Raw genomic sequence first — 26,391 nt, forward strand, 5'->3', positions numbered from 1 at the left:
TAGGGCAAAGTAAGACGTAGGTCTTAATGCTCGAGTGATTCGCCGCACCGAGCTCGAAGGAAGTGCAAGGACGTTTGTCGCGCAGGAAGGTTATTGGATAGCAGCAGATGTCGGAACCGCAGTCGATGAGGAAGTGCCGTTTCGTGACTTGATCGGTGGGAAAAATACGACGGCCTCCAGGTTGGCAGCTCGCGGCCGTGTCTGGCGGTGGTGTTTTCCTGTCTTTAGGACGAACAGGGTGGTCGGAATTCTTTGCCAAATTGCTGAAGCGACGGTGGTAGTAGCAGCGGCCATCGTCCACGCGATGCGATGAGTCGGCGTTGCGGTGGGGCGTTTGTGAGCGGTTGCGGGGGCGTGACTGTGGGTGTTGCTCCAGGTTTTTTTAACAGAGTTGGCACGACTGGTGATGTCGATAAAGCACACGAGCTCTGGGGGAGGGGCTGGCGGCGAAAGTGTAGATTTCAACGACTCGGTCCGCGATCTCGGAGAGTTGGTCTAGCAGTAGTATACAGTCGGCTAAACCTGAAGGATGGCTTGTGCGTGTGACGGTAGACGTTGAAGCCACACAGTTCGGAGGAAGGAGTCGCCGACGTGCACGTCGCCCGCGAGAGCAGGCTTGTTGCGTCGGAACTACAGTGGCTTTCGGTTGCCGAGCTCTTCGTGCTGAAGTAGTTGATGCGTTTTCTGGTGACGTGTTTTTTTAATAATGTGTGGTTCTGTGGCTCGGCGATTTTGTTGCCTCGAGTTGCCACAGAATTGGTGACCCGGACGTGATAAGTTGAACACGTGTTGAAGTTGGACCAGCTGGGAAATGGATAAACTGCTCGCGGTCACCAGCACCATGCGGACGGAGTTGGGCAGGCGTAGAATAAAAAGCTCTCGAAGCAATTCTTGATCGAACGTGGCTTCCTTTTCTCCAAGGAGCTGGAGGATCTCGGGAGGAAGCGCAGACACGAGGTGATAGAATTTTTGGCTCTGCGACGTGATGCGAGCTATGGCGAACCGGCTGTTTACCTGGCTGAGCCAGAGCAGTAGGTCCTCAGGCCAGCACTGGGGAAGCTGCAGCAAAAGGCATAGCTGCCGCTGGCCGTTCAGCAGCTGACGTTTTCTAAATATATGTGTTTTCTTTGGCTCGGCGTTTTCTTTGCCTCCTGTTGCCACTCTAGTATTCCCAAAAGGAAAGCCGTCGAATAAGTTCCCTCTTGAAATTCAGGTAACTGTCGTTGGTCGGAGGACTTGGAGTACGTCGCGAAGCTCAGCTGCGCAGCCCGGGTCGAGATCGGCGACGACATAATCGTAGTCAGTCCAGCCCTGGGGGATGCTTGCCAGGAAATTTTGAGCCTCTACTTTTGGGAACCAAACTTCAGGATTGTCTGCCCAAGGCGGCGGAAGCTTGACGGCGACACGACAGACAACCGGGTTAACGACAGCCGCAGGAGCAGCAGGGCCAGCGCTGAGAGCGACCGCCTGAGCGGGGCTTGGTGTACAGAGATGGGCCGTGCAGAATTGGCGTAGGGATGCAGCGCGAACGCTGCGGCTGTTTCTGAGGTTGCTCTTCTTGGTTTTAAATCAGCTGTTCCTGGGCTTGGAGTTGCGGTTGGATTTGCTCCACTTGCTGATGAAGAGCGACTGCTTTTTGATCGGCCACGGAGGTGCGATAAGTTCATTTTTCGGGTCTCCCAATGTGGAGAAACGCGGGTTTATTTTTTCACTCTAAGGGGCGTTCACCTGTTCCTGTTCGTGTCGGAATGCCCCATTTACGTGACGGCGCGCGCTTACAGTTTCTCTCACGGGGTGCCACCGCGTATCTTCGGTTACAGAGCCAGTGGGTATCGCCAGAGTCCTTCAATGCTTTTCAAGGACTCTGGTATCGCGTAGCGATGTTTTCTCGCCTCGCGCTCTCGGAGTAACGCAACACGACACGCCCGCAAACACACCCCAAGCATCTTCCCGAAAGAGTTCTATATTGCTGACTACGCGTCCAGTAACCGTTCCAATTCGCAATCGCACAATCTACTACAAGGTTCCGCAACTTATCAGACGGAACGATGGCGGTGGTCAGGCGGAACGGATACGTATTTATAGTGACACACACATACCTAATATCTATCTCAAAACGCATTCCAGTAAACAGAGCAATATTGACGGACTGAGCGTTAACTCAAGCTCACTTTTCTCATAATTTTGGCTCACGTTTGGAGAATGGGAGCGCTGACAAATTATCCTATGTGGCAAAGCAATCGAATTCACATTTACGCGTTAGGTCCCCGCCGCATGATTTCTTTTATGGTACAATTGATTTGAAAAACTACACCGCTGGTATTTAAACGCGTCATCTTGTAATGTTCAGGGTGACTCGCCGGTGCGCAGGCCTAACTACAGTTTTTTAACGTTCAGCCTCCAAGCTGCTTCGACAGCTGTAGTAGAAGGCGATGCCCTCAGTGGCCTCCAACGCTCCCCCGCAAAATCAGAGCTACTGCTTCTACCACCCCACAAAAAGACAACATAGGAATCGAAATACCATGTTTACACGCAGTCAACCCCCCTCCCAGGCAGCACAGGACTGTTCGGCCTAACTCAAGCCGGTGTACTTCGGCCGGTGATTTTCTGTCCGGCCTTTTTCCGGCAGCCGTGTTCGGCCCATGTCCTAATGCTGGCCTTTTGGCGGTATACGGCCATACTCCCAGGGCTGTCCAACGGCCAGTGTCCGTCGGCCAGTCGACCGGCTTACGTTCGTACGGCCAGATTTCAGCCGTATGGCTCCGCATTCCAAAGTCAGCCGTGTGCGGCCAAAGGATGGCCACCGGAGGACAGCCGAGATGCGGACGTCGGACTCCAGCTGCACTAAAGCTGCCGGAATTTCGGCCATGCTAGGGGCATTGGAGTTCAGCCACAGTACATTAACTGTACTGAGGCCGGTGAACGACCACTGCATGCAGCGCAAGCCGATGACTCTGTCGCGCTGTGGAGCATCACAAAACCACCATTTTGCGTCCACTGCACCCACATCAAAGTGAGCCTGCGTGCAGACACCAGCCGTCCAGCCTTCAGCGCAGCCTTGCCTAATTATCTGCCTGAGTTGACAGCAAAATTCATTTATTAAACAGTGCTCACAAATGATCGTTCTTTTAATTGATGCGCCTCTTTTACTGTAGGATAAAGAAAATATTCATTTCTTTGCAGAGCTGCAATAGATGTATTGTGCAGGTCCTGCTATCTGCCGTGGGGTAGCTTGCGTGTAATAAACGGGGAAGGGAGGGGGTTGAAGGCGCATACCTTAGTGGGTTCAATTTCACAAAGATGAAAGTGCCGCTTTGAGCCGATTTTTTAACGACAATCTTCCTGAACACTTTCATGCTCTGACTAAATCAAATATTTTTACAACAGTTGCTTGACCAGTTTTGTTGCACATAAAACAAGCGCGAATGCCTTCACGAAGAGTTTTGGTACTCCACAAAACACACAGGCGCATTCAATAAAATTTCCTTCACACAAAAAGTATGTCCGGTTTTTTCCCATTTTTCTTGCAAAGAAAGTTTCCTCTCGATCAACTTTTCTTATGATCTTTCGCAGGGCTGATCCTAGGAGAGATCGAACAGGTACATTCATTTTCAATGTATTTTTAATGCTTTCATGACTTGCGCGCACACGACTTAGTAGTCCAAAAGAACTTAATTTCCCTTTAATGCCGTACTACGTTACAAAATTCTACACGCTTTGCGAATGACGCCTTGCTTCAGGTGGCTGCAGTTGTATCCCTCCGTGTTCACGCAAAAAAAGGCGTAAAACTACAGTTTCATAAATTGTTTCAAACCAATAACATAGAATGGTATTATTCATACAGCAAACTTGCATACTGCACCGAATAGAATAATAAATGTTTTATTGGTCGAGTTTGAATGCGTAAGGTGCCCAACCCATCGGAGGCGAACTTGCTGATCCGCAAGTTTATTCATTTATTTCTTTATTTATTATTTGTTTTTTTTTTAATTTATTTATTTATTTATTTATTTATTTATTTATTTATCTGATACCTGCTTTGCCTTTGCATGCACTACAGCAGGTAGATACATAACACTAAGCATCAAATTTGAGAGCAAATAACAGAATAATTCTACAAAGCGCGGTGAAATCGTCATTATAAACAGTGGATGCAGTCATACCTGGAAGACAATTACACTCTCGTATTGATCTGAGATAAACTGAATCGTGCAACGCGTCACCTTTAAAGGAAAGTAAATATTTTGCTTTAAGCTAGCGGTCCCACTTCGGGATATGTATGGAATGGCTCTTGGACATACTTCTCCCCTTATATACCCTTAATCGAATGATGGATATTACGAAAAAATTTCAACCTGAGGTTTCGTCTATGATCTTTCCCGTCTTACCATTCAAGTTTGCTTATACTTTCCCTCACGTTAAGTTGACAGTGCCAATTACATAATGCGAATCGCACTGCCGTATTCTGTGTGTTTTCGAGCGTATCAACCAGCTCTTCGATGTGGGGATCCCAACAAACACATGCGTACACCAACATTGAGCACACATGAGTGAAATACGGTTGTTCTTTTAAGGTAGATGGAGGTTCGCTAAAATTGTGTCTCAGAAAGCGAAAAATACGTGCAGCAGTAACTTTTATGTTGTGAACGTGCCTATTCAACTTCTAACCACTCTTTAAATATACTTTTAGTTATTTATATTCCCAGGCCGTTCTTAAAGCAGTGTAATTTGCGGTATACGTATTCAGTTGGAGTGAAGGTTTTCTTGTAAAGGTGACGTCAACACAATTTTTAACATTCAACGACTTTTCTGAATCAGCACATAACGATGTTATCAAATTCGAATTATGCTGCACGTATTCGGAATCACGTTCATTCGCTATAGTCCAGTAAACTGCACACTCATTCGCGCACATTTTGAACAACGATTTAAGGCCAATAGTAATAATATTTTCATATAACAGAAACAAAAGAGGGCCCGGGCCGCAAATAAGCCTTGGGGAAATCCTGAGGTCACTGAAACATATCCGGACGAAGAACCCTTGAGAGCGACCGACTGCTGTCTAAGTGAAAAATTCTCGGCTATCCATGCAATAACCGATTCATTCAATTTATAGCCCGTAATGTACTGAGAAGAAGCTGATATGGAACACCGTCGAATGCTTTTTTGCAGTCCAAGAAAACACAGTCCACTGCTTTGAGCTTATCTATTGCTAGAGCCAAATCGTGCGCGAACTCTACAAGCTTCTTTCAGCAAGAAAAGCCTGACAAAATCCGTGTTTCTTAGGATTCTGGCGATTATGTTTAACCAAATGAGTCATATCCCAAGTGTAGCTAAGCTCACCTTCAAACAATGCAACCAAAATAGCATCCAGGCTTGGTCATTGTCAAGTTTCCGTTGTTATCGAAAATTTAAAAAAACACTGTTTTTCTAAATAGGCAGTCATAAAATCACATGAAATAACATAGTGCAGTGTACGAAGTTGAGCCTACCAACCCATGACTTTAGCCTCTTCTACGTTTACCACAAACAGAATAGTGCAATTGTTTTTCGCAGGTATATTGTAAGAAGAACAGCCGCAAACTTGCTGAATTCAAGGGTCTGACGGATGCCACGCTGGTCGGGGTACAATTGAGAGAGAAAGAGGGCCCTGACAGAGCAATGAAAAAGAGAAACTTAAAAGACGTTCCGGCTCCCGCACGGGAGCCGAAACATCTTTTTCGGCTCCCTTTTCGGCCATTGTGAACAAGGCTACCGTGCGGGAGCCGAAACCACTTTTCAGTTTTTCTTGTTCATTGCTTGGTCGGTGCCCCATTTCTCTCTCGAAAGCCGCAACATTGCGCTTTTGCGCGCCCTTGCCTTTATTTGGTGGGGAGTCCTCGACATGGCGCCGGTTGAGCTCCTGCGTGGTGGCCGCGTGCTTGACGCCCTTTAAAGCCAGTTATTTTGGTGAACCACCGCTATCTCGGGTCGGACATCTTTGCCGGGTCGATGTCTGCAATGCCCTCCATTTCTGGAGGGGGCGATGAGCCTCGAGCTGATGCGTCGACGAAGCCGGCGGGGAGGCGTGGTAGCAGCTATAGCTGGCGAGGCTTACTTCACCCTTCGGTGTGGCACAGTCTCCTTGTGGCAATAAATAGCATTCCGATGGCCTAAAAGGTTCCCTGGTAATGTCCAGTGAGTCCTTGCCCTTTCCCGTTTACCTAGAACGCTCTTTACTGTTGGACAAACGAAGTTCGTTAATTTAAAACGTGGAAACACCGAGCGGTTGGTGGTGGCAAAACGTTTAATGAGCCAAAGGGAAGGGGTAGAAGGGCGTGGTTAGCCTTCTAAGTCCAGGAGGCCTCATGTCCGGGCTGCCTCCATTGCGCGCCACACCAGGGCGACCTGGCGTTCCGGTGCGGCGCGCACCGGAACGCCAGGTCCTATATGCGGGTACCATATCACCCTAGGCCCTAAAACGTCTGCATCAAAACCCACCTACTACCCAAGTTGAGCTCATTTGGACTCAGGCCACACTGGGCTAGGGGGCAACGAGGTGGCGCGCACGACAGCCCGAGCACTCACCTCCCGGTCGTGCCCCACCTCTGTAGCCTCTCACGGAGCCAGATGAGCCCGAGATAGCCTATTTAGCTAACACGAAATAACTACTCGTTACCGCCTCTCTGGTCTCAAATACCCACTGGCCCACCTCCCACTGACGTACACGGAAGAACGACTATGGAGGCTCGCACAGACCGAATCCCTTCCCAATAGGGCCCTCCTCCATCACATACATCCCCCAGTCTATCCCTCTCCCTTTTGCCTACTATGCGGAGACAAGGCCACGGTGCAACATCACATGTGGGCCTGTCCATATGAACCCCTCCCTCAAATAAATTGCTCGGAGCTCTGGGAGGCAGCGCTGAGCTGCTCTGACCCGGAGAGACAGAAGGCCATCATAGCCCGGGCTACGAAGGTCGCCACACAGCTCCGGCAGCCGGTTACCCCCTCGCTTTGAGGTGTTCTCTAATAAAGTGTTTCTCTCTCTCTCTCTCTCTCTCTCTCTTAACGTTCAGCGTGATGGGCGACTCCCGAGAGAAGATTGCGATTTCATTAAAAAAGGAAGCGGGAGAAAGTATATTCCACAGGCAGCATGACCCTTGATGTTTTCTATTAGTCCCTAAGAGAACACAAAGGTTGGGTCGGGAAGTAGGTGGTAAATCGTCACATTTTCATCGGTTTACCTCAGTACCTGGCGTTCTTGCTTACTGTTGTCTTCAAAATTGCCCAACGTTTATCGGAAAAAGCAGCCTTTTGAAAGCACCAAATAGTATTTATTTTTTATGGTAGCTTTAAAATACAAACATTTTGTTCGCATTTTGGCAATAATTTAACCTACCGAACCAGATCGGGTTGTGATTTAGTCGAACGGGAACTAGACCATAACAAAATATATTTACCCGAACCCGAACCATACCGAACCGGCATTTTTTTTCTGTTCGACACACTGGTTTCAAGGGCAGGTGTATCGTTTTCTTGGGAGTGACAGGACAGGACATTGTGAATTATTGTGAATAGACCAGAAAAAAAAATCCTGAATAGACCAGACAACAGCCGGACATTCTTGTTCCATGATCGTGTAATTTTGCTCAGCATATACATGGTCTTACAGCTGTTACAATGTAAGCAGGTCTTTGTGGTGCAAGCGCGTCGAGGTGCAGAGCGCGACAAACCTCATTCACATGGACTGTCAGTGTTTGTTGGGGAATGTCGTGATATGATGAACGTTTTTTGCGAACAAATGGCTATTTTCGGTGTGTAGCGGGCTTTGCATACAAAATTTGAATGTGATCACAATGATAAATACGATGTTAGGGTGCAAAGGGGCTGGGAAGCTCAAAATATGCCTCGTGCTCTTTGCAAGTGCAGTGAGTGTCCTGGGCATACCAACTGTGCTACGAAAGCTGAAGTTGTCAACATTCCAAATTGTTCAAGCATTCCAGACAAAACTGACTTTTTAGTTCTTTCTCACAAATGCATTTATTCAACGGAAGCAAAAAAAAGGCGGATGAAAAAAAAGAAAACTGCAGCTTTGAAGAAATCATTTGATTTATCCTGCTTCACCCTTAGACGCAAGTTGTTTGTTTTGGAATTGATTATTCCTATTCGTCGCTATTTACGCTTTACAGCTCTGCCATCACCGACATTTATTTACTTGACCGTAGCCAAATGTTGCTTTATTCGTTGAAACAGAACGTGCAGAATCTGTCGGACTTTAGAAGTTGACTCCGCACTCTGAGGGCCGTCTCTATGGTTCGTCTTCGGGTTAGGGATCTTCCAGTGAGAGTCTGCAAAGAAGAAAACGCACATGGTTGAATAAACATTTGGTGTCTATTAACTACCGCCTGAGTTAAAGACAAACAAAACACCCCGCGAAAATACGACTCGCAACCACTGTACTTCGTGAATATCGGTATTTATTTTGAAAGCATGGCATGGCTTAAAGGGAAGCTGAAGCGCTTTCCAAAAAATTTGAGTTAGATTAAAAGTTATACAGTTTCTTGCGCGCTGATTCCGAATATCACATTGAAATTTATCGTACATGAGTCCAAGTGGCATTTATCTTGCAAAAAGCGCGGCCCCGTTTGAAAGACGGGCGCTTTTCGTGTTTTGACGCCCCTGATTAATTGCGCGCGTCATGACGTCAAAGGAGGACACCCTTCGGCCGCGCGGGTTGTCGGAAGCATTGCGAATGATCGCACGGTTACCTTTGCGGAAATTTAGATTGCGGTTTAATTTTCGCACATGACTGGAAGTTTGTTTTATAATTTCCCGTGCTGTTGCTTCAATTATCTTGGAGCTTAAATTTGCTTTACACGACAGAGAACCCCAAACGCTTGGGAAGTTCACCCGGCTTGCACGGGAAATCGCCCCTATGGAAAGGGGCGGCTGCGCAAACGCAGGAACTTTTTTTTCTGTTCTGATGCGAAGGGGCATATTCACGCGAAAATCTCTGTCTCTCTGGAAATAAAAGTTTCGTAAGTGCTCTCCCTCAAAAAAGCGTCCACAATCACATCTGCGTATATGCAAATAGGCATGTGTTCTGATAAGAGTTGTTTTCGTCGCTTAGTGGGAACTGTAACAAATGTGCGAGGCTTTGCCTGTCCCGAAATGAGACGTATCTGAAACGTGTCAGAATAAGATGGCCATAATTACGAGTATTAGTGATGTTGACAAATATCTTTAGGGCCAACAGTGTAACAGTATCTGCTTCATCAAAAATGCCGGAACTACATTTTTTGAATCCGAAGCTTTTATGTACACACCGATGGCATTGCACGCCAGTACGCCCTGCAGGAAACAGAAATATTTCTGACGATGATGAATGATCGTGGGTGAAGAGAAAGATAAAAGCGCTCCCCGCGGACAGAGCCGAACCTGGGTCCCTCGCTTATGAAGGCGGCGTCGATCCGCTTTCTTCATTTCGATATGGTCGAACCGGACGCCAAGCCGCAGGTACCGATTCGCACCGTACACCCCAAACTCAAACGTTAGGCCTACGGAGTTTACAATCCAGAGTTTCGGCGTTAGCACCTACTCGCAGTGCGGGAATGGCCAACCAAAGTACCCATTACGACAAAGCTTCGCGTTTAACCGTCGTCGCGGGTAGACGGAGGGGTGCATGTTTTTTTTTTCATAACGAGTACATCCGGAAATTCATTTATTTCCGCAGCTCGGTTTCTGCGAATTTTATTTTTCACACGTTGATTTCAGGAAACAAACGTGATCCTGCTTGTCCGAACGATTCAAATAAACATGAATGTTCACATTGGAAATATGTGCTTACGCGAAGATTTAATTTTTCAGAGGTAAGTGTGTGGCAATTTTTCTGCATTCACTAGTTCGCAATACTAGTGAACGCTCACCTCGGATATGAACAGCCTTTTCACCGGAAGTTTTCACTTTCTCTAAAGTGAGGTTAGACAAAGCTGTAATTTCAGTTTCCTCCCTCTGGATTCGCGGACGAATCAGTGAACATTGGGTGAAGTGGAGTGTTCAATCAATGTGGCGGGTCCCTCACCTGAGGCGCATTCGGCCGTCCTTCACGAAGCCCCGGTCCTCCAGATATTCTGCGCTGAAATACCTGCCAGCAACTGTAAGGCAGCCGCTACTCCCGACCGGTGGTGTAAAGCTGAAGTTATGAAATTCTGGAATTCTAATTGCTGTCATACACCACTCCAGTTTCGTGCTTCCCTCTGGGTGGAGGATGCTGAACCTCATTTGGAGATTGAACGGCCACTCGAGATAGCGATCCAGTTCCCCTTTGTGCAGTTCACATGAAACGCGGACTTGTCTCTGATTATTAATCCAGACGCCGACAGACACGAAGTAGCCGCGCAGGTACACCGGATCCCCCATTCTGTCCACCAAGAATTTTGATTGTGCTCTTTGCTTGAGGGACGCATAATCGTCAAACGTCCACGTGTGCGTTGTGCCAGCTGGCATTATCGAAGTCAGGAGGGCCGACGCATTCCGCCTATCTTCAGGAGTGCTGTTTTTTGCCCATGCAATCTTAGACGCATCCTGCGCCAACCTCTCTGTCGGGGCCTCGGCAGCTTCTGCAGAGTTTCGCGTCCGTGTTTCGTGACTGGCATCGGTACTCCGAAGAAGTTCACTGATTCGATCGTATTGGCGATCAATAGCGAGTGCAAGTCGATCAAACCCACCCTTTGATTCACGCTGTCCCTCTCCCATTGCTTCTCCGAAAGCAACAAACTGTGTTGCAAGCTCACAATGGTCCAATCTGGCTTGAACTGCGTCGGTTAGACTTTGCTTCAGCGCTTCATTCTTCTCCACAAAGCTGTTATGGAAAGTCTGCTGATTAGCATACACAATCTGCACAAACTCGTCAAGCTGATCTTTAAGCTTCGCCGTTTGAATTCTCAATTGGTTAATACTTTCTTGAAGTAGCCTTCTTTCCAAGTTTCTCTCGTCCGCTTCTTCTTCACTGGAGCTTCTGGCGAGGACACCATTTTTTAGAGTGCGGCTTATTTCTTTCAGCTCGGCTTGTATCGACGACATGGTAATTGAGTTGGCGTTGTCTCTTTGACGAAACACGTCTGAAATCTCGGAGCATGTCGCGCCAAGGCTTTCTTGTTCTTGGGGAACGGTTCCCGGTTGGGCTGCAGCTGCTCTAGGTACCCTCGAGGAGTCACACCGAGATTCCAGATGTGTGCACACGTCGCTGGCAGGAATTTCTTCTGAGCATTTGGGACACCTTACCGAGTGGTGCCCGCACTCATAGTGGAAGTGTCTGGAAATGTCCGCAGCAGCCGTGACGACATTGCAGCCATTGCGGTGATTCCAGCACAACACCTGCACAGTATAAAAATAATAATAAGATGGGGTGGTGTAATGGACGTTTCGGTAAATAATTTAACTGTAAGAACACTAGTTGTGCTTGCGTTGACAACAAGGCTATGAGCTATGAACACAATGTAGAGTTACAAACAAAAAAATGTATTGTTATCGTTCAACGCGTATGCAATGAATGCATAATGCAAACAGGCGGCGCAAAAATTACGTACCTGTAAAATTACAGATTGGATATTAGCATGCACGCACGTGCGCACGCACGCGGTCACGAACACACGCACACACACACACACACACCAACACACACACACGCGCGCAAGCACACACACACACACACACACACACACACACACACACACACACACACACAGAGAGAGAGAGAGAGAGAGAGAGAGAGAGAGAGAGAGAGAGAGAGAGACAGAGACAGAGACAGAGACAGAGACAGAGAGAGAGAGAGAGAGAGAGAGAGAGAGAGAGAGAGAGAGAGAGATAGAGAGGCGATGAATCGTGTATATCGCAGGGAAGCTAAGGGGCACGAGGGCGTCAACAAGGAGAGCGATGAGCTGTCCAAGGCTCCGTTATTTTGGTTATTAAGAAACATATCGAATTACTGCGATTGATTCCCGAATTTTTATAATTCAAACCAAAAAGCCACAATTAGAATTACGTAGATCGTGTTCCAGATCGTTCGACGTCTACGGTATACGAAAACTGTGGAAATTACCATTGTCAAGTTTTTTCGTATCGTGAAACCGACAATAAAGCAAACTGCGATAGTGGGGCTGACGTATCAGCTCGCACTCGAAGCTCACTCGCTCGCGCAGTCCAGCACTGAACGCGCGACCTGGTCGAAAACCAAAGAAATCGTCTCCCACGTTTGCTTCGGCGACGAGCTTCATTTCTTGGTTTCCGCGGCGCCTTGGATCAACAATTCCCTTTTTGGCACATGCCGCCTTATTCAAATCCCGAAATTCATGCGTTGACACTCGAGCGCGCCATTCCGACTGGGTGGCATATCTGGACGCCTTTGGATGCGTCTGGATGGACATGAAAAACTTTTTCGTGGGCTCTAGTTAAGTCAATTTTATGCAAGAACCTTTGCATTGGAAAATACGCAATGCGCACGTAAAGCAAGACAAGTAGATGGGCTTTGGAATGACGCAGTTTGCAACGGTAGAAATTACAAAATTATTTTTGTCAGAGACAAAATGTTTGGTTACCTCCAGAAAAATTGCCGTACGTGTGCTTGTATCTGAGGAAAACATAAACGGGTAACAGTCTGAAAAACGCAAATTTTCTTACGTCACCTAACAAAATTCTGAGAAATGTTGGAGGTCCTGGAAGGAGCGGTTATAAGCCCTGATGTCTCCACGGGCGAAAGTCAATTATCCCTGACAACGAGGCAAGAAGCACCGTCCAAATAGCGTTTACACTTTTCAGATGAGAGAATCTATTTTGTTGACATTTTTAAAGCACCCGAACCGGCTACCGAGTACGCAGAGCAATGCGGAAGCACGCACCGAAACCTGCTGAGTACCGGCCGCCAAATTTCAGGGCTGGTTCCCTTGACCATCAAAACGAAATTCCGACAATCCTACACCATCGACATGCTCACTGCGGCACATAACGTCGTGTCGATCTACTAGGGATGCTGTGAAATCACGGAATTTTCTGCACTTCTTATTGCGCTTTCGGTTCTTCTGCGGCCGTTTCGCACAAATGGATACTTCTCCCGCAGCAAGGCAGAGAGCGCGATGCGTTTGAAAACGCTGCGTAAACAGTAGAACCGAGAAGGAGAATTTAAAAAATAAGCGGTTAGCGTAACAATCTGAAAAATAAATACAAACCAAACAACGTATGCGAAGAACAGCGAACAAACACCAAATACAGACAACCACATAGTTATCTGTTTGATACGAAGAGAAATCTCATGAACTAATGGAGGAAGCAAACAAAAAAAACAGAAAGCTAGAACAAGAATCACTGAAATCACTACTATGCAACTAAAATAGGACTGAGAAACCAGCTAGAAAAAAACTAAAAGAATTGCTGCGAGTCCATCAAGGTATCCGCGGTCACACCTAGAAGAGGTGTAGCCAGAAGCATGCGGGACCCCACTTAGACAAGCGAGAAAAGCACCACAACCTTAGAATTTTAACCTAATCGCCCTTCCTAATCGAACGACGGTGATGGTCTCGCGGCGCCACAGTGGCTGCCGCGAATATCGAAACTTCATCAGTTGCTTCTGTTGCTCCGCACTAACGTCACTAAGATTTTCCGCTTCGTTGACGACTTCCTAGTGCTGTATCCTCCTCCGACCGGTGCTTCCATTGTTTGCGAAAAGACATTGAGGGTGGAATGAAAGAGTTCAAAACACTTCTTCAACTTTATGTGTAGTGCCCTCTGAATTGAGTTGATACAGCACTGCGAAGTCGTCAACGAAGCGGAAAATCTTAGTGACGTTAGTGCAGAACAACGGAAGCAACTGACGAAGTTTTCTGTCGAAACGTGAGAGTAGGAGGTCACTGAATATTGGGTCAAGACACAACCCTATACATACGCCGTCCTAAGGAACATAGGAACAACCACACACACCCCTTGAATTGGCTCAGCTGGTTGGGCCGCTGGCACCGTCGCAGAGTCACAACTGCCGGTTGGGCTGAATCTATCATGCGGAGGCCCGAACCTTACGTCCACAATGTTGGGCACAGGATCAAGAAAGCTAGTGGAAAGGCGGGGGTTCGTGTGGTTTTTCTGGCACCTAACAAGCTACCCAAGTTGTGTAAGCGTGTAAACTCCGAAGAAAATAGACATGCGGGGTGCCGGAAAGACACGAGAAGCCCTTTGGTAACTGTCAAGCATGCATCGTCTACGAAACCCCCTTGTCCTGTGGGTGATAGTACATTGGCCAAACGGGCCGATGCATTAATTATCGACTGACGGTACACGCTGACGGCCTCCGCAGTTTTACCGGCAGCAACCCAGCCACCCACTGTAAATACTGCAAAGGCCGCGAAGCATACATCGAAGCATGCGAAGTGACAAAGCATTACAGGGGTGTGCGCAGGACGGAGATTGTTGAAGAGTACGCGATTCTGAAAAAAAAGGCAATGATTGCGTCAGTTGACCGTTGGTGTCTCTACTAAGCACCGAGGTTGCGTTTCGTGACTGGACTCTTGGGGGTGATTTTTAGTGCCCTTGGACTACCCCGGCCCTCGCCTGTTTGTTTATGTGCGAGGCAATTGCACATGCCTAGTGTAGGGTTCCTTGCCCCCCGTGTTGCACTCAGTCTTTTGGCTGTAGTTTTGGTTGTTTATCTTAGTCCTGTGCCCTAGGTTATCGCACATGCGTAGATCGCAGTTTCGTTCATGGTGTGTTTCTCACTCAAATAAGAAATCACTTGCTGGTCTGTGCCCTGTGTGTCTTGTCATCTTCTCTTGTGTCCTCGTTTTATGCAGTTTTCTTTTTCGGTATGTACCAACTACCCCAAGCTTCCATTCTATTCTACTTAATATAGGTACTAAGGGAATAAGGTCAGCTGAAACTTTTACCATACAGGGAAAAATCAGGATGCATGAAGCGCTTTTTTGTGCTGGGTAAACTAGCACAGCAGTTAGCAGCACGATCACACATCTGTGAACGCTTTTCTGCTAAAGGAATGCAGTCACTAAAGGTGAGGTATTTGTGAAAATGTGAGGGACGCTTACTCTGAAATAGTCGTCTGAGCTGCTTGGAATGCCAGACGTAGATAAAAATGTGAACTGGGTATACATTATATACATTATATTTTTGCCCTTGCCAACACTGGCTTATGGCAGAGTGATCTGGAGCACTAGGTATATTGTTATGCAATTCGCAAGCTCAAATCCCACTAGCACTTTTTTATTTTTTTGAGTGGTTTATTTGTTTTTGGGCGGTATTTTCTATACTGAATTCACAATTTTGGCACCGTAACATTCATTGCCCCACAAGCAAGTTCGCAGAATGCGTGCAGACTGACACTGACGCACTGGCGAATTCTCCTTGGCGTGGTATTGCCACAAGCACCAACTGCTTGCGGGCACAGTCCTGAATTGGCCGACTGCTGGCCTGTTGTGAACACGCCTCTTACAATACAAGTAGAAGCCAGGCAAACACCAAAGGTTGGGGAAAACACACCGCTTTGGGTGTCTCCGGTTGTGCGGACGGCATTCATCCACTGCGTATGCCTCAGCTAGTGATTGTTGCGATTCCAAGCTGTGCTGGCAGGCTTATCTGACGCATTTTACAGCCGACAACATGAGCCGGCACTTGGCAAGGCTGGGGCAACACCGCGGCGGGGCTGATATGCCCTCACTCCTCCAATGCAGAAATTAGTCGACTCCGCGGAGGCGTTTGTGCGTGTTGTGTGTGAATTCTCACCGTGGAGGAGAATGAAAAGGAGGTGGAAGGCTCACGCTTGAGCAGTTCTGACTCCTACGGAGGACGATTTAAGTGATGCGATTGATTTGATTGATTGTAAGGTTTAATGCGCCAGTGCAACGCAGGCTATGAGGTGCGCTGTAGTAGAGGGCTCCAGAATAATTTTGACTACCTGGGGATCTTTTATGTGCGCATAAATCTCAAACATGGGCGTTTTTGCTTTTTGCCTCCATCAAAAAATCGGCCGCCGCGGCCGGTAATTGAACCCGCATCGTTGTGCTCAGCAGCACAACGCCTTATCCACTCTGCCACCGCGGCGGGTAGAAGTGGTGTGCATGTGTTGGGAAAGGCGGGTAGCCGGGTAGCACACCTGAATGTTCCTTCTCGCCTACGCTCCGTCACAGAGGGGCGATGGGGAGGAACATCCAGGCGTGGACACGGTAAAAAGTGAAAGAAGACTAGGCACGCGCAGTATCGTGTATCATGCGTGTATCACTGTGCTCCCATGCGCCATGCCGCCATCCAAAGCGTGCTTGTTTGGTGGGCGCGCTGATCGGTTGTCTTGGGCGAGACAGGGAGTGCAAAATATGTAGGTAAATTTTGTTTTTGTAAACCTGGAAAAACTTAAGGGTGTGCAAATTATGCAAGTAAATACCGTATTTTACAGAACTGAAACAAACTGGTTTGAATTGTAATCTTGGACATCGTCCAGTTACCTAGTAACTTGTATGAATGTCACTGCTTTAGTTGCTGTGGCTGCCTCAGACCGCGCATGGCAGTTTTTCCTTTTTCAGGCCTCGTAAAATAAATACCGCTTATCGACAGGATAAACGATGAAAAGTGTTTATTTGAGCCATTATACGAAGTTCAAACAAAAAAGAAAGGAGCTTTACAAAAATTCGGTGTCCTTTTAATACCCCACAACCCGCCACTTGTGGCTCAGTGGCTAAGGCGTTGTTCAGCTGAGCCTGAGGTCGCAGGTTCGCTTCTCAATTCTGGTGGCCGCTTTTCTGATGGAGGTTGAAAGCAAAAACGCTTTTGTACTCGAGATCCCGTGCAGGTGGTCAGAATGTTAATCTGGGGCCCTCTACTATGGCGCATCTCATCACCTGTGTAGCGTCGGCGCGTAAAACATAATCAATACCCCCTCATGCCTTTGTCTCTCCCCTCTATCTGCCTGTCATTCGCTCCCCCACTCCCCACACGAGTGGACATACTGGTCTAAGTGTGACTATTTACAGCTGCTGGTGCACATTCCTTTGAGCCTTCCTGGAAATTCATTCATTTTGGTAAAGGATAAAAATTACTGCAGCCTTAATTCTTATACATATACATATACATATGGATAATACAGTCGAGCCCCACTACAACGAACTCTGCTTCAACGAAATTTCCATTTCGACGAAAAATTTCCAGAGAAGTCAGTGCAACACAGTCCTCGCCCCAACGAACCATTTGTCTGGCTTGCTTTTGCATCAACGAAATTTAATAAGCAGCTGTCTGTCTGGTACCTGTCTCTGCTCACTACTGGTACCCATTGTAAGTGACACAGTGCCTTGTGTTCTACCCAGGTATCCTGCTGGCACGGGGCAACACAGCTGGAGGCAAGAAGCAAGGACACTCAGATTCATGGGAACAAGCCAGACTGCTGATGACTGCCACATGAAGCTATCATCCCTGCTTATAAGTATATAGCGGGTTGACGGTTACCTTTTTTTGTGAGAGCTTTCTCCTGTAATTCCTTCTGCTTTAACGCATATACCTAATGTTGCACTACAAATAAAGCTTGGTTTTCAAAAGGTCACGGGTTCATTTTATCGTTTTGTTGTACACAGGACACAAAACATGTGAAATGAGACCTAGCTGGCATCAAGCAACTCTATTCTTGTGAGTTTATGCGAATACCCCCTATTTATGTTGTGCTAACATCACCTTCAGTTGTGCTGCCCGCTTGATGCTTTCTCTGTTCGCACAGGCCGGTTGTGGATGTTGCTGCCAGCTGTCAACAATTAACATGCCCAGTGGTTGCTTCCAGAACACTCAACAATGAGCAGCCCTTCTCCGATTAAGCATCTTTTAAACTGCGTGCCAGTTAAACAAAGATATTTATTCGGAGAACAGCGGGCAGTCGAGTCAGTGTTCCAAAAGCAGCTGCTGGGTGCGTCAATTGTGGGGACAGCTCGTAGCTATATTTCAGGCTAGCCTGTGTGTACAGAGAAATAATTTAGCGGGTGCCACGAAGGAACTCCTCTAAACGTAGATCACGTAATTCCTGAAACTCTTGAAAAGTTCTTAAAACTCCTTGAAAAGAAGTTGTATAGACGTCCACAAGAAGGTGCTGAGACATCCTACAAGAAGTCCTGTAGATGTCTTGCAAGCACCCTGATAGACGGCTATAAGCGTCGCGTTAGCACAGCTACAAGACTTCTTCAGGACTGCTTTTATAAATACGTTCTTGGCCGAGATGTCTCTAAGCAGTTTGAATCGTCTTGTGTAGATGTCTTTAAGATTTACAATAGCCCTTTTTGCGTTTCATGGGTTGTTGCAGCAGTGTAAGCAGACCAGCGGCGCCACAGCGGCTGCTGTAAATACCGAAAGCACGTAAAGAAGAAGCGAGTTTACCCGTGATGCCTGACAACAAAGTAACGACAGGCATGAACCAATGGGCGTGCAAGATTCGTGAGCTTCAACCAGGCGTCATCTCCTGCCACAGACCGCTAATGCTGCGTTATAAGGCCCAGCATTGCTGTGCCCTACGGGGCAGCAATGCAAGTTTTAGCCGTTCCGCTACGCACGGCTTATCTCGCAAAATTTTACTGCCGACTCTAGCAGGAAGTGTGAAGAAAGTAGAAAGCGCCACCCTCAAACGAAGCCAGGGTGGCCACGACGGTGTGACACAGAAGTTTCTTTGGTCTTTGCGACCCTATTGTTACGCGGGCAGCATGCGGTGTGCACGACGCAATGCATCGCATCGCGAAGGTCCATAGCGGACGCCACGTTAAGCAAGTAGCAGCGGTAGCGAGAAACGAGAACCCCTTTTTAACCCCGCTCCTCCACCATTATGTTACAGGGAACCAAGCCAATCCAGCCCGACGGAAGCTCGCGAGCCTCAGCCGGGCACCGAACCTATAGTGAACTAGAATGATCAAGTGGCGCGAACGGCGAGGAAGGGGCGTGCTCTTCTGTGTAGAAAGCGCCAGGTGGCGCTACCGCGCCCTCTTCGAGAAGTGCCGCCGCGGCAGTCGCTGTACTTCCGGTGATCGGCAGTGGTTATGGCTGTCGTTGTTTCAATATTTGGCAGTAATTAACCTTTACAAAAAAAGGGTGGTCTCATCTGGCATCCCCGTACTATGCATAGGAACTTTTAATTTAGGCGGCCTATTCTGTTTCCTATATTTTGCACCCCAAATGTTTTGGAGCCTCACTTGCAGAATGTGCATGACATTGCCAGGACGATAAGTAATACGAGAAAGGTGAGCTTTTTTTCGGAAGTTCAAGAAAGTTTGGAAAATAAAAATGAAAACGCATTTTCCCTAGGCGGGAGTCACGGCAATGGCTTAGCCAGGTGAAGTTATATCGCATAAAAGTATTTAAAACAAAGCAACACACCTGCGAGTTTAAGTTGTGCGTCTCAGTTTCTTCGAATCCTGGCGCTTTCGAGTGTGTGAAAAAAGCGTATTATTTTAAAAGCAGTGAGCTCGGCTGCCAAATTGTTGCAGTGGTGAGGGCAGCCAAGCTGGAGCTCCCTTTTTGCCTTTACTACCTCCACAATATCAAGGCTCAGACACGTAATGAAGGCATTTTCCAAATCAGCCACAAACTGGTATAGAAGCGCTGAGGGGTATAGGAGCTAGACAGCACTCGCAATAAGTATTTTTCTGACAATTGCATATCCCTTGCTGCTGTAGGGGAGCATCACGGAAACGCAACACACGCAGAAAATGCACGGTCTCGACCAGAAACAGACGGACCATCTCTCTGATCACGCGCCGCCAACGCATCGCACATAGGCTTATCGTCTGCGCCGCTTTCAGGCGGTACAGCGCAACATTGTTTGTAGCCATTGCCCAATGGCTCAAAGGGGTCTGATAAGCGACAAAACGTCCCTAGAAAGGTACAGAGAGAACAAAAGCGAGTATATTTCTTCCATAACGGTTAATTACTGTGACACACTAAAAAAAACGCCAGCGGCAATACCTGGCCAGCGCCGCAAGCAATGGCCCATTCAACGGCGGCACCGTTCGAAGAAGGCGCAGTGGCGCCCCTGGCGGCGGTAGACGCGTTTTGCTTCAGCCGAGCGCTGCAGAGCGGCTCCCGTTCGCGCCACTGGATCAGGCTATTCTAGTTCACTTCAACCGAACCTGTCCTCCTCTTAGTTCCCTTCGACATCGCCAAACATGATGACCGGCCGCCTTAAATCTTCATACGCTATGCAGCAGCTGCCGCGGTGCTTTGCCAAGCTGTACAGAGGTCAAAACTGTTAACAACAACGCGCGAACGCGTGGCCTTCGATATCTACAGCGCAGGCTGCCGATAGCCACCGGCGTGACAGCGAGATTAGGGGACGGCGCTGCGGCGGCTTGGCATGGAAAAGCTGTTGCCGATGCTTCCGTGCTTTGGGGGACAAGGTTAGACGCCGAAATTCCCTCACCACGACCGCCGCTAAAGCCTATATTAAACGTTATCTTACTCTGATAACAAGTGCAGTCTTGTTTTCGCCTTTGCTATGGTTCCGAAATAACAATGGTGGAATGTGGGTCCGGCACAGCCATTCTAACGTAGGTTGTGCAGGAAAGTAACGTTGACTCAGAAATTGCCTCAAGACGTGTATTACTGGCGCGCTGAAATTTTACCACGCATGCGCAGGCACATGAAGCGTTGTGAGGTCGTGGTGAGCGACTTTCGGCGTCAAACCTCTCCCCCCAAAACGAGGAAGAATCGGCCATAGCTTTCGCATGCCAAGCCGCCCCTGCGCCGTCCCCTAATCTCGCTGGTCACGCCGGTGGCTATCAGCAGGCTGCGCTGCGCGTATCGAAGCCCACGCGTTCGCGCGTTGTTGTTAACAGCTTGGACCTCTGTACACGGAAATCCCTCTGCGACAATACGAACTTCAACGCCCTCCCCCTATAGATCTTTGTGTATCACATATTCGCTAGAAGGTAAGACCGAAAGGTAAAGAAGAGAATGCCGGATTTGCGCACTCACAATAGCTGCAGTAAGTAAAGCCCTGCATCCTCCCCTAATGCTCCTTTGAGACCCCCCCTCTGCCAATGTGCACCCAACCTGTGAAGTTCCTGCTTCCGACGCTATCAGACATTATCAGGATTTGCCGTCGTCATAACACACCATCGCGTGCTTTATGAAATTCCTATCTGGGCATGCACAATGGTGTACCAAAGTTTCGGAGGGGTCTAAGAAGGTCGTTAATGAAAATACACCCATACCACATCAGCTATTTCCAGCAATCACGGTTTCAAAATTCCCACAAATAAAAGAGGGCATACGGCACTTGAGTCGCGTTTCCAACCATACCTTTTTTGTCATTACGGTCCGGGTTTTGTAGTTTATCCAGGTGATTTCATCCTCGAGGCAGGCCTGGCCATCAAGCGGGCACACAACGTCGCCACGGCGCAGGCACTGCTCGTAGCACGGCTTGCAGAAGTAGTGCTCGCACTCGTGCAGAGCGATAGCCTTCGGCACGAGTCCACAGGCGCTGCACACTTTTGCCGCGGGAAAAGGTTCGACGAAGATGAGCGGCCTCCGGTCCACTTCCTCTGAGAAGCCCACCAGCGTGTACTCGTGGCCTGGCGACGACATTTTTCGCTACGGCCGCAATGCCCTGCACCGAGCGCGACCGTGTTCGTTCGCCGTCTGCGATGAAACACAACGGCGGGGGCTTATCGCAATTCTTTTCCGTCGGCGCTCCGCCCTTCGCTTCCGATTATCGCTACGTTTATCGGGCTTCGCACGTGCAGTACTGTATCTCCGCTGGTAAAATCAGAACATTTCTGCTCTGGTCTGGGGCTGCAGCTTCACGCACTTAAACTGCCTAGCTCTGTCTGTCTGTCCGTCTGTGTACGTCACCGGTGCGAACATAAAACTACAACAGAGGCAGCCACACACGAGGGCTCGCCGGAATCTGTAATGACGAGCAGCGGCAATTCCATACTACGGCCGAGGCAAAAGCTCAGATACGTGATCTGAGCAGGCACCGCACGTGCGCAATGCAGTTAGTTGCTGAGCAGACACGGTCGCAAACCGTGCCCTCAACTTACGCCATTACCAAAGTACTTTGCCTTTCCGACGACATAAAATGAAACCGGCTAGGGTGCCGCGATGCCAGCGGCGCCGTACATACACAGGCGTGCCCGCATGGATGCATCCTAATGCCTGCGCTAACATTGTGTCACCTAGCCTAAGAAGGCGGCATAAGATTAACAACAGCCTCTCGTAAACCAAGCAAAGCCGACATTGTAACCAGTAAAGAATTAAAATGTGTCTCAATAAGAAACAAAAACGATTGATTGATTGTAGGGTTTAACGCGCCCACGCAACGCAGGCGATGAGGCGCACCGTAGTGGAGGGCTCCGGATTAATTTTGACCGCCTGGGGATCTTTAACGTGTGCCGAAATCTCGTACACACGGGCGTTTTTGCTTTTCGCGTCCATCGGAAAAGCGGCCGGGAATCGAACCCGCGACCTCGTGCTCAGCAGCGGAAACGCCTTAGCCACTGAGCCACCGCGGCGGGTAAGAAACAAAAACGAGTATACATACATACAGTTTTGTTTCGCATTGGGACCCATTTCAATTTTCGCGTAATTAGACGCCTTATACGGCGTCTAATTACGCGAAAATAAAAAAACTTAAAATCTTTCACGGTCGTGTCATATGGCCGAAAGGTCTGTCCGTAAAAGATTGAATGGCGCCGTGGGGCGAATTAAAAAACAACCATAAAAATCGGCCAGCATGCTATCCCAGAAAGAATTCACGTAAGTTTCCACAGTATGGCCGATCTCACAATCGCGAAAAGTAAAAAAAAAAATATTTTATCAATTTTGCCCAGGTAGTAAACGCGTGCACAGTGGCGCTGTAAGCAGACTGAGAAAAAATGATAAAACTTCTGCAGGCACTGACCATGGGCCAGATATCGTAACGCCTGCAGTTTCAGAAACAACTAACCAACACTGAAGGAGTCCTAGTAAGCAGCATCATTTGGGTAGCATATTTATTTATTTATTTATTTATTTATTTATTTATTTATTTATTTATTTATTGACATACTGCTAGCCTGATTTCCAGGCTTTAAGCAGGAGGGGGGGAAAGTGGTACAAGAATATTCACCAAAATAACAGTGAGGAGAAGGACAGGTCGCGTGATTATGCAACAGACAATACTATACAATATCGACATAGTTTTACACGCACACACATACACACTTGTATGCCTGGAAGAGCTAGTTACAAGCCATGGTTATGACAATCTTATGGACATAGTTTTACACGCACACACATACACACTTGTATGCGCGGAAGAGCTAGTTACAAGCCATGGTTATGACAAACTTATGGAAGCAATGTAATAGGTAAGACTACAACGTACTCGTTGGAAACTAAACCAACAGAGAAACAGACCGCGACATTTTTTACTGTAATACAAACTGGAAAAACAGTTATGGCAGTTCGTTTAGGAACGCAGGTACAGAGTTGGGGTCAAGCGTGTTAAACGGTAAAGTATTCCAATCAGCTGCTGTGCGGGGGAAAAAGGACTGTTTGAAGGCGTCTGTACGACATGAAAATTCCTTCACCTTTTCTGAGGGCAGCCTTCAACCTTCCTAGTTTCAAAATCACTGCAAGGGCCTTGAAATTGTGTTTTATAATACCTTTAAAGAAATCAGAAAGGTTACTCTCCTAGCACAAAAGGAGTGACTGGTACAAGCAAAATTGGGACCGGTCATCCTATAAAATACATTGGCACATCTCCTGAAAAATGAAGGCGGGACGCCAGGACAGATACGCGCCTGTATATGTCTTACCTTGGTTTCTTCGTCCACGTCTAGCTTGCGCTCCGTTTTCTTCTTTCTTAAAGTGTGATCCAGTAACTTTCCTTAAAAGCCCTACCCTTACTGACAAGTATACATTCAAACCTACGTGAGGGCAGACGACAAATCAGGATCAAATTCCTTTGAAAAAAGTTCCAATACCATGAGAACTGCAGTACAAGTCGACGAAGGGACGCTGGAAACTACCAGTCAGCAATTGTCGTTCTGGAGTACTGTGGCAATCGCTGTAATTAAATTTCCACCATACGCATATCAATTGAATCCCCTTTGCGTTCTCCCTATCGCAACTATTGAATCCATGCTTAAATATCATTACATACGCTCAATAGGCCATTAGTATGTAGGCTTCAGGCAGAGTGCCGAAGGGCTTGAAAAATATTCTCCAAATGTTCACAAATAAATTCACAAAGGTTCACAAATAATGACAAAGGTTCACAAATAAATTCACAGAAGTACGCAAGGGTCTCGAAGGGAACGACGCAACCGACCAAGATCCACTCGAACTCACTTTTCATGCTTCCTGTTGACCACGACTATCATACTCACCCCTCCGAAAAAATATGGAAAACGTCTCCTCATCCTACGCGTGAGAACACCCTCCTTCACCGTGCCACATCTCATCTCTTAAAAATCACCAACACTGGTTAGGATACAAACCAACAAATCTGTCCACAAATGTAGATGGGCGACGTTTTTTGGCAGGAAATGTCCGGAATGGACCTAAAACCGCTCAATACGAGCGAACAACCACTTCCTTCTGCGCCAGCTGGTCAAGGTCAAGGATATGCGCATGGGTGCACAATCACTGCATTACATACCCAACTTATATCGACACATGGCAGGCTACCGGGATCAGCTTGTCAGCTCAAGATCAGCGTGAGCTGATTCTGGGGTGCTGGAATTATGGCTCAATCCATAGGGTTTACCCTCTCTTTATCCCCGTCCCCTGAAGAGTCGATAAATTTTACTACACAGACACTTCTCTTCTTCTCTCTTTCTCTCTTTGTCTTATAAAAAACCCAAACTGCAGTCACCGAAGCGCGATAAACACTTCTAAACTTTGACACTGTTTATTGCCCTCTCGAACTGACCGAAACCCCGCCGCTGCAACTTTTCACGCCAGTATCTTAAGCCACGCTAGCGTAGAAGGCCTCAGAGTTTTCTCCGCCGCGGCTATTAAAAATTCAGGCTACCCTAGCTCTGTTCCCTGAAATTCAGTACTTAGAAAGCACAAATGGCAAATCCATGTAACTCCGTTCCAAAATGCTCCCTCGGCGCCGGAGTAACGCTAGCGCGTCATACATCTTAAGACCTAAACGTAGGTGTCATCTGCAATTTTTCCTGTGTCTGTCCCTAGTAAAATACAAACGCTCCCTTTTAAAGTACGTACCGGTACGAACTAGCCCAAAATAGAGCCACACTGAGCCCATTTGAGGTACGTCGACATCACAGCTGTTGCTGCTTTTGAAGCTCTAAATAATTCATTTCTCTTCTTTCTGAGCAATAAGCTGTAAAACTCTGATATTTACATATTTCTTAAATGTAGTGTTGGAGATCAGTCAAAACAGCTATTTACATGTCATGTCCCGAGGAGAATCTTTTTACAAACTATTTACAAGGCAGTTGCAGGCAGGGGCAGCTAGGTCGTTCGGGCAGTGCACGCGTTGGACCTCCGTGGAGCATCTCTATATTCTTTGGCGGCTGGCTATTGCGCTGATATCGTCCTAAACGAACACGGCCCGTACAGAATAAGAAATATGGCACCCTCCGCATCGGGGCCTTTTGACACTGAGCGATGATCCAACTTCTGTAGTAAACGGTGACCTGTGCCTATATATTCTATGTACTGAGCCGTTTAGATAATTGATCGTTTTTTTACTTCCTCAGCGATATTTTTGGGGTTTACTAAGGGGCTACAAAGAAGGGAACGCAATTTTAAGTGTACGTTTAATCGCGAGCGTATTCACGATCTCAAGGGCGAGTGTATTCGTGCGGACAACACAACATACACAGTCAAATGATTTATCCCTTCAAACTTCAATTTATTCCCTCAAACTTCTTTCAACTCGTGTTCTCTGTCATAAAATTGACAATATTATTTTTTACACCTACTACACAGTACTTCCCATGAGTTTGTAGTACTTCGAGCACACCAACTTGGTACAGCTTGTTTCAGGGAAATTCGAAGAAAGCACGATTTCAAGCCATTTCCTATCACCACATGCCTGCGGGTGAGCCCTTGTATTGAAAGCAGGCAGGAGTTCCTATTGGTGTACAACTGCATGGTGAATCAGGCTGTTGAAGCGGAATTTTCCGGGGGATAGGTTTGGGTTCGGGTTCAAGCCTTACGTGGTCTATTAAGGGTTCGGCTCCCCAGCACCATTCCGTACAGGCTCGAATCAATTAGAACCGGTTAAAACTAGTTCAAACGGGCTCGGGGAAAAATTCAGGAGGGTTTTTGTTTTCTTTTTTAGTGCTGTGTTTTTGTTTCTTAGTTTCCCTTTCAGCTCGGTATGAAAACAAATTCATAGTGTAGGTTTTTTCTTAATGTTTGCTTGGGCAACTGGACTGT

General features: G+C 47.4%; 1 long non-coding RNA gene across 1 annotated transcript; it reads right to left on the bottom strand.

Annotated features, from left to right (window-relative positions):
• Positions 1-7,996: 7,996 nt before the first annotated feature.
• LOC144172815 (uncharacterized) lies at positions 7,997-21,786 on the bottom strand. The gene is made up of 3 exons (XR_013323110.1): positions 21,292-21,786; positions 10,064-11,358; positions 7,997-8,330 (listed from the first exon to the last, which is right to left on the bottom strand). It is a non-coding gene; the product is annotated as an uncharacterized LOC144172815 (long non-coding RNA).
• Positions 21,787-26,391: the final 4,605 nt, after the last annotated feature.

Source organism: Haemaphysalis longicornis, unplaced genomic scaffold (genome assembly GCF_048455015.1).
Source record: "Haemaphysalis longicornis isolate Haplotype H1 unplaced genomic scaffold, Haemaphysalis longicornis Haplotype H1 scaffold_26, whole genome shotgun sequence".
Lineage (NCBI taxonomy): Eukaryota > Metazoa > Arthropoda > Arachnida > Ixodida > Ixodidae > Haemaphysalis > Haemaphysalis longicornis.